Here is a 20,618-nt window from a genome sequence, read left to right as displayed (position 1 = left end):
GACTTCGACGTTTCGACTTTCCCACATGTTGTCACCAATAAAAAGGATTTTGATGTTCCTAATGATGGCCGCGATTAGAATTCGATGTGGTCACCTGCCATAATGAATGGAGATCTATGATCGGGACGGGCGGTCACAGAGACGGAGAAAAATCTGGGTAACCGATGACGGTGATATCTCGTCTCTCTCTCTCTCTTTTTCTCGGACCACAGAACTGAACGGATCTCGATTTTCAGGTTATGAACTGTCAACGATTTATTAGCAAGATTTTATGGTACGGGATGTGTCGATAAGTACATTATTTCAGAAATTATAGGTGAAAATCTGAAATTTTCGAAAAAAAAATGAATGAAATTCCCAAGACTGCAACTTCTTATGTAGATCCGAGTGTATATCACAAAAATGCTTTCAGTTTGGCGATTAGTAAATTATTTGAGAAATAATAAGAAAAAATCTAAAATTTTCTAAAAAAAATGAATGAAAATCCCGAGGGTGCAACTTCTCCTGGACGTAAGCTACGCCCTTGAAACCTCAATATGTTTCAGATCAGAACCCGATGTTCAAAAAACGTTTTTATTTGAGGGGCCTGTGACGATTAATTTAGGAGATTTCTGAATGGAAATTCAATATTTTCTCAATTTTCAATTTTGAGTTCGAATTTCCTCAAAACTGTGAGGTCTACGCAAAATCGGTGAGGGGTGCCAGAATTGACGATCCCTCATTAGCCGAATTTCGATCTCACCTGAAAATTTTTTGTCGAAAAATTTTCGTAAAATTTTCCATACCTAACCCTCAAAAAATTGAAGGAAATTAAAAGTTCCTTTATGGGACTATTGTTCCATTTTATTGATTGATTCGACTATGTAGATCACGAAAATGGATATGTATACACAAACAATTTTTACTGACTGTTCTTTTTTCTATACTAATCAGTAAATGTACTCAAAAACTTGCTAGCTTTGATATGAAACGCCCAGTATAATTAGTATATCTTGATCAAAATCAAACATCACCAACTCGAAATGGAAGCTCATTTATTACAGAACGGTTGAACTAAAATTAATAGGTCTTATAAACAGATGTATCTCTAGATCTGGCGTGTTTGTTATTCAAACGTTCCCACATCAAAGTAAGCTATTTTTCTAATACAGCAAAATTCCAGACGTTACACCCACAACTTGATATGACTAATGGGCAGACGTGGAGTTGTCGAAAGTGTTAATGAAAACGTTATTTCTTATAAGGATCATTACCTTAATAACTGTCATAAAAAAGGGAGCACTAATTAGTTGTATCTCTGGTTTTCAGAGTTAATTTTAATTTGATATCAACTTACAAACGTCGGGATATTTTATATTACATCTGTCATTCGACCTAATGGACGAAGCAGGACCGTAATAACCAAACTTTGTACGGTGTACGAAGTTTACCTCTTTTCTTTTATCGCAGCCAATAAGTAGAGGGCAGCACTGTACGACGACTTCCACGAAATTATAATTTAAACTCTTTTGTAGTGATTTATGGTAGTTTTTTTTTAACGAATATTTGAGGATTATATCAGTGCTTTGTACAAAGTACTTTTCATCAATTTATTGCGAAAAACGAAAAGGTAGCAAATTTTTTCTTTATTTGCAATTTAAAAATATTCACTTTCTTCGATGTAGATTATTGTTTTAAGAAAATTATGCGAAAATCCCATAAAAATCGGTGATTTTTAAAAAGAATTATCTCTAATTTCGTTTTAAACTGAGCAACCACTTGGTCGTGTTCCCTCTTAGGTTTTTGAATGGTTATTTATTTCTCTAATTCTGTGGTTATTCCGTTCATTCTTCAACATCTTGTAGAACAAAATCGTGCGAGAATATATCAGAAACGCACAGTTTTCATGGTTATATTTTATTATTCTATGTTGGCACTCCGAACTTTCCGCAACGGCTTTATCTGTCAATTCATCAATTTGCCTCAAAGAAATCAGTTCTGCCAACCAACATTTTTCAATGCAAAAAGCACTAAATTATATTTATGGAAATATTTCATTAATTTCAATGAAAATGCAATGAATTAGAGAAAATAATGTATAATACTCGTACAGAAGGCTCATTCTACCACTCGTTCATTCCAAAACTCGCCACTTCGTGGCTCGTTTTTGAATTTTGAACTCGTGGAAGAATATCAATGCCTTCTGCACTTGTATTATAAATAACTATTTGTCGATCGGACTGGACCATAGAATTGCGTGTTGGTTGCGTCATCAAATTTGTTATCCCGCAAGGGTAAGAACGCCATAAGCAGCATTCTTCAGAACTTGTCATACTACGAATTTATACGTCCAACAATGAATCTACATATATTATATTTTAATTGCTACCAGGGGACTGCCCACGCTGTATATCGAAAATACAGCGGCTCTGTTAATTAGTAATAGTGATCGACGTGAAAAAAATCATTAATTTATCGAGTTGTACACGAGCTGAGCAACATTAGTTTGCTAATAGGTTGTAAATGTGGAGGAATTCGCGGTTTTAACTTTCGTTATGGTCTATCGACTATATTGATGGGCTTGTTTGCTGATGAACCTGACACCATCGTGCATTTGAAACCCAACTCTGATCGGGAAATAATGATTTTCTGATTGCAAAAAAGTCGACTCGAGTGAATCAGCATATTTGCGTTACCGATTTTGTTAGTTATAGTAAAGGGTGTTTTTTTTTAGAGCTATAGAACTTTAAATTGCAATAAAACAAGGATGGATTATTCGATTGACATGAATTTTATTTATCCGCAAGATAATCTTGTGGCATTACATTTTAAATATGATTTCTGGCATATGACTCACAATTCCGGGTATATTCCTCCAGTGATAACTCAATACTGAGCTCTCTAATGAGAGCAAATGCTATCCTATAGCGTTCTTCTGCATTGTTACAAAAGGGTCCAATTTCAGCAAATACTCTAGAGCAAGGGTCTCATCTCATCTCATGATTTATGGTATGATAACACTCCCAGGTCAGCTCAGTTTTGATCAGATGAGATTTAGATTTAGGTTTAGGGGGGCTTCATTGTACAATGACCTTATAGTCATTCTTTTGGGGCATTCTTGAGCTCATTTCAACCACGATCAGGTTATCTATGCCTATTTTGATATACTGCTTCTATCACGCCATTCAAAAGTCTCTATTCCGAGTTTTTTATCCTTTGAGTCATTGGGCTCATATACCAATTGCTAAATTATTCCCTGGAAGTGTTTGGAGACACGAGTTGGTCTTTCGATTCGACACCTTCAGACTTTCACTTGTTGAAAGGTATTGACAGAAAGTACTCCAATACAAAGTATCGGAGGCAGAAAAATGATGCATCCACAAAATACGTTCTCAAAAGTACACATGAACTTTCCAGTTTAGCACCCTTCATAAATATCATTCAACAAACCCAATATCCAACCAATTCAAGACTCCATCACTGCTCCTACCGAATCTACAAATTGACGTTAAGCACCACGAAATCATCCGGCTCGAAGGACCAAAATACCGTTCGTTGCTAAACGATTGCATAACGAGTCTTTCTCCCCATAAACAACCTTCGCCAAGGCAAAAGGTCGACTTCAATAGTCTCCGAAAGGACGGAGAGCTAGTGCACGTTCGGTCGACCGCCTTTTTGTTCGCATTCTGTTCACAATGAATTTGTCCAAATAGAAAATTACGACCTCCCACACGACCGTACGTCGAGACTCATTAGTATGCCGTGCCTTACCGACTCTCTTGCCATAAACGCATTATGTGTTATGTTTGCTTAGGTGTTCGATGGCTTGGTCGGATGCTCTGCTCCTCTTGTTTGGTTTCTTCGTTTTCGGTTGGTATAACTGTTTGGCGGTGTGGATGTGGTATAGGAATTGATTCACTTGACAATGCTATACTTTTTTATTTCTTTTAAATGAGGAAATCGAAGCATATCTGAGTTGATAGGGGCAGAATTGTGTGGACTAATTCACTCTTTTGTTGAATGAACCAATCATCAGCTTTAGTCAAGTTTGGATTATCGATAATCTGACTGTGATTGGTCTGTCAAGTTCAGTGTTTTCAGGGGTGTGTATGTGACAGTTCGATGACTGATTTGTTTACCTTTCATTTTGTTCGTGAATTAGTATAATTGAATTTGAGTCGCGATTGAATTAATCTGTCTGTATTTTATAGCATATCTGAAGTGAGTTGCTTGAAGCAAACACGACAAGTAGCTCATTTTCGTTATGAAATAACGAAATTGGGGAAATTGAAGAACTTGGGGAATTTCTACTGAAACCGTCATACTGCAGATTTTTCCGTCTGCAATATCAATTAAACTCACATAAATAAAGAATGTTCCATCTGCAAACGGTTTAGATTAATACATCTTATTTAGGGATTCATCAAGCCAAGTAGCTTGACATTTTAACCAACTACTTGACTTGAAAATCAAGCTCGTGAAAAATTCCATACTAGAGCTTGACTTGACTTGATTTTAGATATTTATTGCTTGACTTGATATTAGTTGAGCTTGATATGCACGCGTCGCACAGCATATATTTCTGCAATCTCATGCGCGCTTAGACTGAATAAGAGGATTTCTTAAGTATCGAGAGACTGAAGCATTCGCCAGTGTGACTTTATTAATAATTTTCTCACATTTCTATGGAATCTATTGGTAGATTTTGGTAATTTCAGAAATATCTTTCCAAACTTGGTCGGTCATTATATTTGCCGCAAAACTGCATCAAAAAGATACAGTTGAGACTTATCTGCAACCTAAAATAATTATAAAAAATTTATCGCAGATAATTACCGTTAGGGTATAATTTCCTAAAGTTCATCTACTATTTGATTTCTCTGTTGAATTTCTGTTACTAATTTGACCGACCAGATAGAGACCTCCAATATTAAACTCCAAAATGACATGGTAATGACGATACAACTGTGAAAATTGTTATTTATACCCAGTAAAAATTTTATTATTTTTTTTTTTTATTTTTTCGATTATATTTGTAAATTTACCGAAAGTGAAGATTCCAAAGTTCAATAAAAGAACATTTCCAGAAACCCCACCTATCGACCAAAACAAACATCTACCAATCCATAAATCCAGAAGTTCGACGAATTCCAAGCCACAACCCCACGCTCTGCAAGAAAAAAAATTGAGGGCAGGAGACCCAGACGCCTCGATTAACCTCGTCTCTCACCCAGACCGTGTAACTAACCAGCCATCGACCGTCCCAGCCCTCTAGTCTACCGGGGTTGTCCTGTATCGATCACAGTTTCCTCCCAAAGCCTCGACGTCTCCCATATGGAGGTTCACGAGCGCGCTCTCTCCCCTTCCCTACTTCCCCCACCCCTCCTCGGGTCAAGGTCACCTCCGAGCGCCTGGATGCACTCTTGTTTTCCACCGACTTTTCCGAGGCTTTCCCTGCTTTCGCTTCCGACGGAAATTGATTTTATATCACGCTTTAGCTGGAACTGGAAATGGGTTGTTGTTTATTTGGGGGTTTTGTTTGATGATTGTTTCCTTTTGGGGATGATGGGGAGTGGTAGAACAATAGGATTTTGTGTTTGTTGGCGAGATTTGCTCATGCGGAAATAGTAATTTACGTAACAAGTCCGGAAAATATGGTTTTTTTGGACGAATAGACAAAATTCCAGGACGAGCGTAAGCGAGTCCTGGAAGTCTGTGAGTCCAAAAAAACCATTTTCGGACGTGTTGCGTACAATATTTTTTCGGCAACCATGTAAAATAACACTATCGCTGCTGCTTTCCATATTTTATTGCGATTGCGATAAAAAAACATGCAAATTTTTGACAACTAATTTCATATGAACTGTCAGCCGTTATCTCGGTTGCTATGGATTCTATGATTCTTTTCCGGCCTAGTCCGGGAAGTACGTACTTTCCGGACTAGGCCGGGAAATGCTACTTTCTCAGAGAAAAAGCGTCTGGGAAGTGAGCACTTCCCGGACGGTTGCCGAAAAAAACATTTTCCGATGAAATAACGGGTGTTTTTTTTCGAGGTATATAACTTTGAGTTGGCATCACTGTTCAAGATAGCGACCGATTTAAAAGCTGTCAAGTGATTTATTCTCAGTTTGGTTTGGCAATTCATCATGAATACTCACGCCTGAACAACGCTTCCAAGAGTGCCATTTTATTTCGAAAATAATGGTTCTGTGCGGAATACGTATCGCGCACTACGTCCATTTTATTTAGTTTAGCGATGAAGCGCACTTCTAGTTGAATGGCTACGCCAACAAACAAAACTGCTGTATTTGCAGTGAAGCTAATTCTCAAGTGTATGTCGAAACACCGTTACATCCAGAAAAACTGTCTGTTTGGTGCGCTTTATGGGCTGGTGGAATCATTGGTCCGTACTTCTTCAAAAACGATGATGGCCAGAACGTTACAGTCAATGGTGATCGGTATAGAGCCATGATTACTAACTTTTTCATTCCTGAATTGAACAACCATGATGTCCAGGAGCTGTGGATCCAACAAGACGGCGCAACATGTCACACAGCTCGTGCCACAATCGATTTATTGAAAGACACGTTTGGTGACCCACGCTTTGGATCTGTGAAATGGCCTCCAAGATCTTGTGATTTAAAACCGCTAGACTACTTTCTGAGGGGCTATGTAAAGTCATTGGTCTATGCGGAAAAGCCACAAACCCTTGACCATTTGGAAGACAACATTCGCCGTGTTCGAGGCATTGTTATTGCCGATATACGGCCACAAATGTTGGAAAAAGTCATCGAAAAGTGGACGTCCAGATTGGACTACATCCGAGCCAGCCGTGGCGGTCATATGCCAGAAATCTCATTTAAAATGTAATGCCACAAGATTATCTTGCGGATAAATAAAATTCATGTCAATCGAATAAACCATCGTTGTTTTCTTGCAATTTAAAGTTCTATAGCTCTAAAAAAACACCCTTTATAACGTGCTTTCATCGCAAAATTCTCACAAAAATCCTAACATGGATCTCCCGCCAAGAGAACGATTCTAACCTCACTAATATGGTCTATATTGCTCACAAATCTCTGACGGTCTACCACGCAAGGCCGTCTAAACCTCTCGGCTTTTCCAGGTAATAATAAATGAGCCTTATAAAATATGCGACCCATTTATCACGGTTAGATTAAAGTGAGAATTTTTACAGACATCTCCCACGTCAAAATATGAACGTAAATCAGCAGGAATGCGCCAGCTTTCGGAAAACACGCCATTTGTTCGACGTTGTTTCTTGGGCCTGTCCAGACGGGCCCACTCCATCGCGACGCGCGGCGTCTTTTTCGGGCTAAAACAGCTGATGCGCGATTTTTCAATTGTTCGTCCTGACGTAAGCACCAGGGCCGTCCTAGAGGACTCTTTGGTTCCGTGAATTTCGGTTCAGCAGGTGAGGAAACTCATTTAAGTTAATACATGTGACAAATATACAGGGTGTCCCAATTTCGAGTTTCTGTCAGAAGTTTCTGGAAGATTTTTCTTGTCTGATTTGATCAAATATTCAATTCTGAATGTCTTTCTAATTCAACTATTTTATTTGTCCAAATAGTTTTCAAAACACGAAAAAAGGAAAATATGCGTAATATTTATTATATTTACTATTTTTATTGTCAATATCCTAAGCATGAAACCACATTCTTTAATGTAAAAGAATGTTAAAATATCGTGTAGCTTCTTAGTTCGAGAAATATCATCACACACTGTTTCAAAGATTATGTCGAATATTTCCCTCCTGTCAAAAATTCTATGTATATGGGGAACAATTATCGAAAATTACAGCGAATATTTCCCTCCTGTCAAAAATTCTATGTATATGGAGAACAATTATCGAAAATTACAGCGAATATTGCATTGTAGGAAGCGAAACAGCACTGCGATAATTGTTCTGTTCATAGATGCTTAGTTTCTATGCATCTTACACAGTTCGAATCTATGGCAATTCCATTCTAAATCAGTTTGACAGGTAATGTAACAGTTTATTCGGGAAATATTCCCCCGAATTACACTCGTGCATCAAAATGACCGGATAATTTCGCATTCCAGCGTGTTTTCTTTGAAAAACTGCATTCGGTCATTTTCATTTTTGGAGAAAGAGTCCTCCACCTTCGGTGTCGGGCTCTTTCTTCAAAAATGAAAATGAACTCATGCAGTTTTTATGACAACACGCTGTCATGCAAAATTATCGGTAATTTTGATGCACTTGTGCAATTACTTATGATAATTATGAACAAAATTCGACCATAACTTAGAGCCCTATATTTTCATGATACGTTGGATTCTGCAACGAAAAATAGTGGTATTATACTTGTTGCATGATATTATAGTTTTCGTATGAATCTCTCCACATCTGCGATATATTGTTGTCATTTCGAATATGAAAATTCTTCACGCCAAGCTCGTTAATTTTTATGTTCTACCATATTGCTTATCGCGAATGTAATATTGTAGTAATTTATTATGTTGCATGGATTGTTGACTCCGATTAACATATGCTACTAATTTATATTGTATAATCTGTGCTAATGACTTGTTTTTGTCTTGAGGACAATAATCTCCAGTATTCGAACTAGAGTTCCTACACATTTGAAAAGTGGAGCTGTTCATTCCTTATCTAGTTGGAATTAATGAAGCTTCGGGATCTGGAGCTCCACTATACCATTACATATTATCAATTTTTTTTAGCATAAAGTAATGTTTCATCATATTCATTGCATAACATTTCTCATATAATTGTAAACATCGGGATGAACCAAGAATGTGAAAAAAACCTGAAGGGACGAAATCTGGAGATGTGGGCGGACATCTCATCGAAGCAATAAGGTGTCCCCCAGGTGTCCGCAGTCAAATTTCAATCTGATCCCGACCTGCAGATCACGCTGGCTTGTTTCTATTTAAATACCGCGTTGGACTAATTTTAAAGTGGCGATCAAGTCGGCCAGGTGGACGTTATTGTAAAACGTTATGTAAAACGTTTACGTCATTTCACTTCGTGTACTACTCCACGATGTTCAACTGTCACATAGATCAAAAGGCTAACGTTTTTGACATTATTAGCCGAGAGACGAGGTGCGGGACTCCCTGATCCTGTCAGTGCCAGTGACGTAGGTACGGGAGACGACTCGACGATTGGTGTTTGGACGGATTTGGTGCACAGATGTGAAAGAGGATCTCGTTAGAGGTGTCTATTCACGTTCAGGTGGTTTATAGATTTGCAAATCTTCAGTTTGAATCGAATTTTGGCTACACACTTGAGTGGAAGGAGATCGTACGATCTAATCGACAGTTCTGACACACAAGATTGCTTGGTAGCGTAGCAGTTGCACTAGCATCATTTTCGAATAAGTGAGGTCGAATCACACCACCATCTCAAAAACTGCACCAAACAGGAGAGGCTTTTCAACAATCATTCTTGGATTTTTCTAGTCCCAAATGCGCCAAACCTGCTTATTAACGTAGACTTCCAGATGAAGATGAGGCTCAACACTGAAGATGATTTTTCGATGAAAAAATCGGTTCATTTTAATCCATTTCAAGTGTCCAATCAACAAAAATACGATGTTGCTTGTTATTAAACGGCTTGAGTTCTTGTGTTAACTGAAATTTTAAAGCATTCGAGACCTAAGTCTTTATTCAATATACGGTGTGATGTCGTTTGTCTAATTTCTAAGATCGACAAGGCTTTCGTCGAACCTTCGACTAATACATCAATATTCTCAGTTGTTCTTGACACACACAGTTTTGAATCTTAACATCACTAGCTTGTCAGAACAGCTCAAATTTTTCCATCAGTTTCACTATTGCCGGCTGAGAAGGTGCTTCATGACAACCCAAAAGTGCTTTACTTTTGTGAACGGTGACTGCAAAATTTTCATCATTTTTGTAATGAATTTAAACAATTTCATTGTGTTGCTGACTCTTGTATCGTTCCATTCACAGTGAAGGCTTGGATGTTGAAAAAACAAATGTACTGTGGAAAAAACATATGCCGCCCAAAGAGGTTTGAATTTTTTCAGGTTTTGGGATACTCGATTGAGTATTGTGGTTGTAAATTTTTAAAAATATAAAATGTAATTACGAATTCATCTCCCGTACCTTGTCCCTTCAATTTTTACTGCACCGCCATGCGCTAAAAGCAAAAGGAAACACATTGTAACACACTTTAATGTGCTTTTAAACTGACCAGAGTCTGAATGGTCCTTCAAGTTGGATCTGATTCGCTTTTTTTTTTCGGTTGCCAAACAAAACGCGATTGTTATCGATAGTTTAGTTACGCATTCTTACAGTTTGAACTCCAATTAATTTTCGATTCATGCGCTGTTGGCATTTTCGCTGATAAATCATTTTGGTTATGACATGTGGATGGCTTTGAAGCTGTGGGATATCAGAGTGTTTTTCGAAAAACGGAATAAAGATAATTCATTTTTTTTTCATATTATTGAATATTTGTTTTCATGGGAAACATTTTTGTCTAAATTTTTTTCCGATGGTCATTTATGTGAATTATTTTATTTCCAGTTATTTCGAGTAATATTTCTTTCCATGGGTTTAAATTTCGTGGATCAGTGTTAGGAATATACCTTTTACTATTCTGTTCATTCATTTCAACCTTTAACATTAATGAATAGGACTTTTAAGTGATTTATTTTTTAACAAATTCTATACAAAAAGCTTTTACATCATCAGTCTTCGACGAAAAAAATTCTTGATTCTTTGAAAAAGCGTTAAAAGTAAAAGGTGTTTTTTCAGAGCTATAGAACTTTAAATTGCAATAAAGCAACGATGGATTATTCGATTGACACGAATTTTATGTATCCCCAAGATAATCTTGTGGCATTACATTTTAAATATGATTTCTGGCATATGACCGCCACGGCTGGCTCGGATGTAGTCCAATCTGGACGTCCAATTTTCGATGACTTTTTCCAACATTTGTGGCCGTATATCGGCAATAACACGTCGAATGTTGTCTTCCAAATGGTCAAGGGTTTGTGGCTTATCCGCATAGTCCAATGACTATACATAGCCTCACAGAAAGTAGTCTAGCGGTGTTAAATCACAAGACCTTGGAGGCCAATTCAAAGGTCCAAAACGTGAAATAAATCGGTTGTGGCACGAGCTGTATGACATGTTGCACCGTCTTGTTGGAACCACAGCTCCTGGACATCATGGTTGTTCAATTCAGGAATGAAAAAGTTAGTAATCATGGCTCCATACCGATCACCATTGACTGTAACGTTTTGGCCATCATCGTTTTTGAAGAAGTACGGACCAATGATTCCACCAGCCCATAAAGCGCATCAAACAGTCAGTTTTTCTGGATGTAACGGTGTTTCGACATACACTTGAGGATTAGCTTCACTCCAAATGCGGCAGTTTTGTTTGTTGACGTAGCCATTCAACCAGAAGTGCGCTTCATCGCTAAACAAAATAAAATGGACGTAGTGTGCGATACGTATTTCGCACAGAACCATTATTTTCGAAATGAAATTGCACTATTTGCAAGCGGTGTTCAGGCGTAAGTCTATTCATGATGAATGGCCAAACCAAACTGAGAATAAATCACTTGACAGCTGTTGAATCGGTCGCCATCTCGAATAGTAATGCCAACTTAAAGTTATATACCTCGAAAAAAACACCCGTTATTTCTTCCCTTGAACGATTCCAAAAATTATTTGTTAAAAATGAGAATAAAGACTCATGAAACATTCCAAATTCAAATTCTGCAGCATGCCTCCCTAACATCCCAATCGCATACAATCCTCGACGTGCGTTAACGTCGCCGACAATTAAAGCGTGATTTTATTGTGAAAATACATCGTAAAGCGTCAGATAAACCCACACTCGCATTTGGGTCGACATCGGAGTCAGCAGGCCAAGATAAAGATATTAATCTGGCGTAATAATGGTAATTTATATAAACCAGGTGAGTCAAAACATATGGCTACGGCTTGTCTAGTCGGCTACGCTTCTTTTTCCTTCGCAGCCACGTTGTCTCGCACAAATCACGGCGTCCTTAGGGAAAACGACGCCGACAAGCGTCGCTGATTTAGCTGTTTTCCGAGAAATGGACCGCTGACTGTTGACTGGGCAAAATATGGGAAGGCTGCAGTGAATTGTGGCTTTATTACGGTCAAGAATAGAAATTTCGTAGTTTTCATTAAAGATGACGTTGACATTTCTGAACTCAATGGTCTCAACACCTTTTCTATGGAATTTTTATATAGGGTGTTTTTTTTCGAGGTATATAACTTTGAGTTGGCATTACTATTCAAGATGGCGACCGATTTAACAGCTGTCAAGTGATTTATTCTCAGTTTGGTTTGGCAATTCAGCATGAATAGACTCACGCCTGAACAACGCTTGCAAATAGTGCAATTTTATTTCGAAACTAATGGTTCTGTGCGCAATACGTATCGCGCACTACGTCCATTTTATTTTGTTTAGCGATAAAGCGCACTTCTGTTTGAATGGCTACGTCAACAAACAAAACTGCCGCATTTGGAGTGAAGCAAATCCTCAAGTATATGTCGAAACACAGTTACATCCAGAAAAACTGACTGTTTGTTCGCTTTATGGGCTGGCGGAATCATTGGTCCGTACTTCTTCAAAAACGATGATCGGTTTAGAGCCATGATTACTAACTTTTTCATTCCTGAATTGAACAACTATGATGTCCAGGAGCTGTGGTTCCAACAAGACGGCGCAACATGTCACACGCTCGTGCCACAATCGATTTATTGAAAGACACGTTTGGTGACCGCCTAATTTCACGTTTTGGACCTGTGAATTGGCCTCCAATATCTTGTGATTTAACACTGCTAGACTTCTTTCTGTGGGGCTATGTAAAGTCATTGGCCTATGCGGATAAGCCATAAACCCATTACTGATTTACTGATCAAGAACCCCCGAACAATTTTTAAGTGGTCACCCATCCACATATTGACCCCGCCGGACACTGGCTTTTCATATCACAATTCTCCTCATTTTCTGCAGACCCTTTACAGCCAAACAGTTGAAATTTTACGTAACCCATACTACCGATGCCTAGGTCATACGCCCAAAGTTCCACCTCGATCCGACCACCGCATCCCTCGCCATCAAAAATCGATACCTGGGGGTCATCCACGCAGCAGAAGCGAAAGCGTGGAGAGAGTGCAACTCCTCGAAAACCAGATTCACTCGCGCGTCCTCCCCCAATCGAGGATCCCCTGTAGTCGGCTCCACGCTGGTGCAGCTATATCGATCGCCTCATGCCAACGTTGGCAAGTTCACTCGCTTCGGTGTCAAGGCCGCCCATGGGGTTGCCTGCCTCGCAGACGACGACGTCGACGCACGCATCACCGTGACGGCACGTGGCCTCGACCGACCTTGATCCTGGGAATTCAAGTTCGGCCCTGCGCCCTTATTCTACGCGACAAGTTCGTCTGTTTGTTTTCCCTTTTTTCGGGAGTTTGGAGGAGAGCTGAGGGGGTTCCACGAGCTGAGGGGTGAGGTATTGGAGGGGTGGATGCTGGAAGCAGGAAGGAGGTGGTGGAGACGGCGGACTTGATGTTTTTCAGGTTGGGGATCAGATTGTTTGGGGAAATATTACAACAGTTTAATTGGGCCTTACTTTTCTTCATAGGATCAAATAAATTATACAGAAAAAAGGAGAAATAAGTGTACGAGATCAGGGTATTACAGATCTAAGAAAAAATTGAATTGTTGAATCGAAATCCAAGCACACAAGTCTTCATCGAACTACAACAGTATTTCTTATATTTCGTATATTGAAATGTAACAGTCGTTACTATTTGGTAGTTGTAAATCTTAAGCGATTGGTATTTCTTATCACTTTTTTGTATCTTAATACCTTAATTCATATAAATACTCTGTGTCATTTGTAAAACCTTTAGTGTCTGAAGAGGAACTTGAAATGAGTTTGAAACTCTTCAGTTATACAATGTGACCCTCAGATTGTTAATCTCCAATATTATTGGCTACTAAAACCTGTGTAATTCCTAAAAATCAGATAGCTCTTCACGAAACTGGGATCTGTCGATCAGAATGGTCGATTGGAAAACTGCCACGCTGTGGAGATCGTCAGGTCGAGTCTGAATCGAACGTTCACCAAACACACTTGAAAGACTGTCCGATCTAATAGACAATCCTGACCTTTAAGACGTTCTGAATACTATCTGTTGAAAATTATCGATCAAGCAATAAACAACCGACTTAATAATAGAATTCATTGAAAAACCTTTCCACGTTTTACCTATAACCATGTATAAGAAATACGCCCATATGTATTTCTTATACCTATGTATAAGAAATACGTCTATAGATATTTCTTATATCTTTGTATAAGAAATACGTCTATGAGTATTTCCTATACATATGTTCAAGAAATACCTCTATAGGTATTTCTTATACCTTTGTATAAGGATTAACTGTGTCTGTGGAAGTTCAAAAGAAGGGAGTATTAGAATGAATCTTTTTGGAGTAACCATTCTCGAGCCCAGTATATTATGTCTTTCTTCATTTTGGAACGTGCCTACTTGGAAGGTGATTCAATATGTTTGAATGAATGAAACGTATTTGGTAATTCATTCACCAATTCCCAGTCGTTTTCTTACCATAGTTTTACGTAATATTCAAGAATAAAATTAAAAAAAACATAAAATAAATCGCAATAATTTCGAGAATGTTGAGTGCCGCCGTCACAAATGACATAAAAAAACTGACACTGACACGAGCTATATTTCGTTGCATTCAGAACGTGCGAACATGCTTATTTTTAGACGTGGCAAATTAAGACATGCCCATCATAGACGCCCCAGATTCGACAAGTTCCTCTAACGTTGACCAAAACACGCGATTGTTAGGAAAGCGACTATATCCGATTTTTTTTTATGCCGCATATATTAGACTGTAACTGTTCAACACGGAGATTTTTACGAGCCCGATTCCCATAAATCTGAGATTTATGGTTTGTCCTTTAACGACTAATATCGTATACATAAATGTTTGGACCGACATCTTCCGATATCTCGTCGAAGATCTGGCATTCATAATTTTTTTTATTTCTAGGCGGTCATTCACAGAACGTCCGTTCTATATCTCTGGTTTAGTATTATTTAATTTGATGGTAGATCGTCTTCCTACATAATGCCCGATGGCTATTGGAATGGCATGTGATGTCCGCAGGTTACTACTCTATTTGGTATCGGTATTTCGTACACTGGACAACAAAAATTGAGTAAAAACAAAATGCCAACCAAGTTGAATTTTTTGTGTATTTTCAAAGTGTTACTACAAGTGTCGATAAACTCCTATAATAATCACAAAAAGTAGGACTACAGGAAACACCTACTATTTATTTATCAAGTACTTGAATCATATCAAGCTACTTGATTTTCAGCACTTTTATTTATCGAACTTATTTCATAAAAGAACCGACAATATCAACTTTTTGAAATAGAAACATAAATTAAATCAGTATTTGTCATAGTAAAATAAAAACTAATAAAAAACTGAAGTTTTTTAATATTGAGAAACTTCCAGGCTTTGTTTGATTTCATAATTTTCCATCCAGGATCTAAGACACATGGGGCATCTTATAGATTTGTCGCCTAACCTATCGCGGGTTTTTGTAACTGTGAGAGCAGCTCTGGAAAATTGTCTTTCAACAGGAGCTGATGATGCTGGCGTTGATAAAAAATCCTTGGCCATTTTGTCCAAGTTTGGAAAGATATTTCTCTAATTCTGTGGTTATTCCGTTCATTCTTCCACATCTTGTAGAACAAAATCGTGCGAGAATATATCAGAAACGCACAGTTTTCATGGTTATATTTTATTATTCTATATTGGTACTCCGAACTTTCCGCCACGGCTTTATCTGTCAATTCATCAATTTGCCTTAAAGAAATTAGTTCTGCCAACTAACATTTTTCAATGCAAAAATCACTAAATTATATTTATGGAAATATTTCATTAATTTCAACGAAAATGCAATGAATAAGAGAAAATAATGTATAATACTCGTACAGAAGGCTCATTCTACCATTCGTTCATTCCAAAAAGAGCCACGAAGTGGCGAGTTTTTGAATTTTGAACTCGTGGAAGGATATCAATGCCTTCTGCAATTGTATTATAAATAACTATTCTCTAATTCTGTGGTTATTCCGTTCATTCTTCCACATCTTGTAGAACAAAATCGTGGGAGAATATATCAGAAACGCACAGTTTTCATGGTTATATTTTATTATTCTATATTGGTACTCCGAACTTTCCGCCACGGCTTTATCTGTCAATTCATCAATTTGCCTTAAAGAAATTAGTTCTGCCAACCAACATTTTTCAATGCAAAAATCACTAAATTATATTTATGGAAATATTTCATCAATTTCAACGAAAATGCAATGAATTAGAGAAAATAATGTATAATACTCGTACAGAAGGCTCATTCTACCACTCGTTCATTCCAAAACTCGCCACTTCGTGGCTCGTTTTTGAATTTTGAACTCGTGGAAGAATATCAATGCCTTCTGCACTTGTATTATAAATAACTATTCTGAAACTACCAAAATCTTAATTTTCAAGGAAGAATATCGAAAGAAAAATGTGTGAGTCATCGATTCCAATTATTTTAGTCAGTTTGTAGGAAGCTTTAGTTTGCTTGAATACTGATTCATCTTTCGAACTAGTTGCTCCTTCGGAACAGCTTCTTATGCCGACTCTCGGACTTTGTAACAACTGTCAGCAGGGTATGAAAATCTCTTTCGTTGAAGGTTAATTGGCCTCAATCAGTTCGCAACGATTGTGGTAGCCAGTAAAATATATCCAATCGCTTGGAATTACAAATAGAAATCGGTCTCTATCTTATTAATACCATTATCACATTAGAACTAGTATAACTTCTTGTTTCTGTTTTGTTTCATCCCATTAATTGGATATTGGCGGATATCCAATTACAGATCCTCGTCTTGTCAATGACCATTTCGCTCGTTTCTTGATTTCATACATGATGAATGTAGCTGGTTCTCTTAATCTCTGTACCTGGAGATTTGTTTCACTCGTATGTACTTCGGTGATTTGAGTTAGTTTGTTTGTCGTTGTGATTATTAGTTGGAATTAGGTATTCATCAAGCCGAGTAGCTTGACATTTTAACCAACTACTTGATTTGAAAATCGAGCTCGTGAAAAATTACATGCTTGAGCTTGGCTTGACTTGATTTTAGATATTTATTGCTTGACTTGATATCAAGCAACTTGATATTACTTGAGATTGATATACACGCATCGCACTGCATATATATCAGCAATCTCGTGTGCGCTTAGACTAAATAAGGGGATTCCTCGAGTGCCGAGAAACTGAAGAATTCGCCAGTGTGACTTTATTAGTAGTTTTCTCACATGTCTATGAAATCTATTGGTAGATTTTGGTGGTTTTAGAAATATCTTTCTGAACTTGGCCAAAATTGCCAAGGATTTTAAAACAACGCCAGCATTTTCAGCTCATGTTGAAAGGCAATTTTCCAGAGCTGATCTTACATGTACAAAAACCCGCAATAGGTTAGGCGACAAATCTATAAGATGCCTCGTGTGTCTTCGATCCTGGATGGAAAATTATGAAATCAAACTAAGCCTGGAGGTTTCTCAATATCAAGAAACTTTATTTTTTTATTATTTTTCATTTTGTTATGATTTATAGTGGTTTAATTCATGTTTCTATTTCAAAAAGGTGATATTTTCGGTTCTTTTACACAGTAAGTTTAATGAATAAAAGTGTTTTTTGCAAGGTTCCTTCTCATTTCATAATTTTTCATTGATTAAGCCACTAAAAGTGCGTTTAATCGAATAAAAAAGCAATCTCTCGCAATCGGTGTTCAAATGATGAAATTGGGAGAATAGTTTGAAATAATATTTCAAAGAAGATCCTAGTATCGATCGTTACTAATTCTTTTTTTTTATTTTCAGATTACCCGTTGATGTTTCTATTATCATTGTACAGTAAGTATTTCTTATATTATGATACAGGATTTGAAAGTTGAAATATCTGAACCTTTTTAGGTTCCACAAGTAGATTCTGAATATTTGAGAATTTATATATTTTTATATATCGTATGGTTGAAATTTGAAGTATTTGAAAATCATAAAATATGATGGAAATGACGCATAGATTCAATTCTTTTATATTCAACGGTTATTGACAATGCTGTAAGACAACTAATTTATCTTTGATACTTTAAAAGACTACCGAATTCTAATCAATGCAAAGGTTGACATATATCCTTCGAAAAATTTTTCCAAATATTGAAAGTGATAACCTGAAAAGGTATTTCCTTTCAGAGACTCATAACCACCCATCTTATGCGCGTTGAAAACCGATACCTTACGGAATTCCTAGATGACTCATTGGGCAGTTCATATAAACTGTGTGCATTCCACCAGGTATACGCTTATATCAGCATTTAATTAATGAGCAGACCAGCAACTCGGATCCGTTTAATAGAACGTCCTCTAATAGCAGCACGCGAAAAAAAAATACCACTGACGTCCGCAAGTTATAAATAATGCAGTTTGTCCACAAAGTACCCATTTATCGCAGTCTGGCGTATTTTTGTCGTCCCGATCACTTTCGACAAAAATATTTTATTTCTGCTATCGCCTTTGCGTAGTTCGTGTCAATGTAAAACAACGAACCCGCTGGATTTGCGTATGCACGGGCGACGCGTTACTTTCGGACAGCCCGTTGCGAAATGTTTTACAATTGGAACATTTTCGAGGCCTGCCAGGTGCAGAGTAGTAAGAAGTTTTCCAATAAGAGGTTTCATTTTGAATAGGCCGATATTTGGGTAGCTGTCACTTTTGAAGCTGTCATATTTTGACGTTTGGCAAGTTGAAACTATGCCATTACTGAAAATGGAAGCATACACGCTTCAGCAATGCCCCGAAATTTTTGAAATTCACTTCAAAAATGGGGAAAATTCGGCAGACACAGTTCGCAAAAGTTAAACACTATTTGGTCGACGTGAAGCACCTTCTCAGACTTCTATGGGGAAATTCGAGACTTGTGACGAGATAAAGGGTGTTTTCTTTTAGAGCTATAGAACTTTAAATTGCAATAAAACAACGATGGATTATTCGATTGACATGAATTTCATTTATCCGCAAGATAATCTTGTGGCATTACATTTTAAATATGATTTCTGGCATATGACCGCCACGGCTGGCTCGGATGTAGTCCAATCTTGACGTCCAATTTTCGATGACTTTTTCCAACATTTGTGGCCGTATATCGGCAATAACACGGCGAATGTTGTCTTCCAAATGGTCAAGGGTTTGTGGCTTATCTCCATAGACCAATGACTTTACATGGCCCCACAGAAAGTAGTCTAGCGGTGTTAAATCACAAGATCTTGGAGGCCGATTCACAGGTCCAAAACGTGAAATTAGGCGGTCACCAAACGTGTCTTTCAATAAATCGATTGTGGCACGAGCTGTGTGACATATTGCCCCGTCTGGTTGAAACCACAGCTCCTGGACATCATGGTTGTTCAACTCAGGAATGAAAAAGTTAGTAATCATGGCTCTATACATAGGTATAGAGCCATGATTACTAACTTTTTAACTTTAGCACCATTGACTGTAACGTTCTGGCCATCATTGTTTTTGAAGAAGTACGGACCAATGATTCCACCAGCCCATAAAGCGCACCAAACAGTCAGTTTCTCTGGATGTAAAATTGCACTATTTACAAGCGCTGCTCAGGCGTGAGTCTATTCATGATGAATTACCAAACCAAACTGAAAATAAATCACTTGACAGCTGTTGAATCGGTCGCCATCTTGAACAGTAATGCCAACTGAAAGTTATATATCTCGAAAAAAAACACCCGTTATTACTGTGAATGGATTGCGCTACCGAGTTACTGAGTGTTATTTCTCTAATGGGTTATGGCAATTGGCCACCAAGATCTTGTGATTTATCACCTTTATATTTTTTTTTTGGGCTACGTGGAAGACAAGGTCTATGCCAATGCCCCACATCCATTCATTCAAGACCTAAAAGATGGAATTCGTGAAGTTATCGAGGATATAGAGACGTCAACATGCGCATTCCTTCCTCTCCACAATCAAATAAAAATCCATAGATTTCTCCTAAAAAATACTGGTTTTTTATATCAAAATCTAACCTCTTATTGAAAAATCCCAGTTTTATATTGTTTCAAGTCAAAATTGACGTGTTCAGATTACTCTCCAAGAGATTGTAGTGGAGGCTTAATCTCAAAATTCACAATTCTGATCGACAAGTCGTCAGTACGTCAGTACGCACCTTTACAATGAGACTATTCGAAGCAAGACAGGTGGAGAGGTGTACCTGGTGGTTTCGCAGATCTTCCAAATTGATTTTTAACTCGTGGATTGGGATTATCAGCCTCTAGCGGTGTTTGATACGTCCGGTCTTCTGTGATTGTTGATTTCTAACGGTTCATGTCATTATTTTGTTCGTTTATCCGCATCCGTTGTTCGATTTATGTTTCTTAGGAATTCCTGGGTTGGTCTTGTTTCGGAAGCGATTTATTCAATCAATTTAGTTCTATCGAAGATTGG

At 37.7% G+C, this 20,618-nt stretch overlaps 1 protein-coding gene across 3 annotated transcripts in view; it reads left to right on the top strand.

Annotated features, from left to right (window-relative positions):
• The window catches only part of LOC123672633 (early growth response protein 1-B), an 87,993-nt gene that overhangs the window by 15,411 nt on the left and 51,964 nt on the right, over positions 1-20,618 (top strand). For 2 of the 3 annotated variants that reach the window (XM_045606820.1, XM_045606818.1), the window contains exon 2: positions 17,983-18,015. The exons of the other annotated variant lie outside the window; for it this stretch is intronic. The gene's annotated coding sequence lies outside the window, so the exon portion shown is untranslated. The remainder of the gene's footprint in view (positions 1-17,982; positions 18,016-20,618) is intronic. 3 annotated transcript variants of the gene reach the window in all.

Source organism: Harmonia axyridis, chromosome 2, assembly GCF_914767665.1.
Source record: "Harmonia axyridis chromosome 2, icHarAxyr1.1, whole genome shotgun sequence".
Taxonomy (NCBI): domain Eukaryota; kingdom Metazoa; phylum Arthropoda; class Insecta; order Coleoptera; family Coccinellidae; genus Harmonia; species Harmonia axyridis.
The sequence above is the reverse complement of the archived record's forward strand: the minus strand, read 5'-3'. Positions and strand labels throughout refer to the sequence as shown.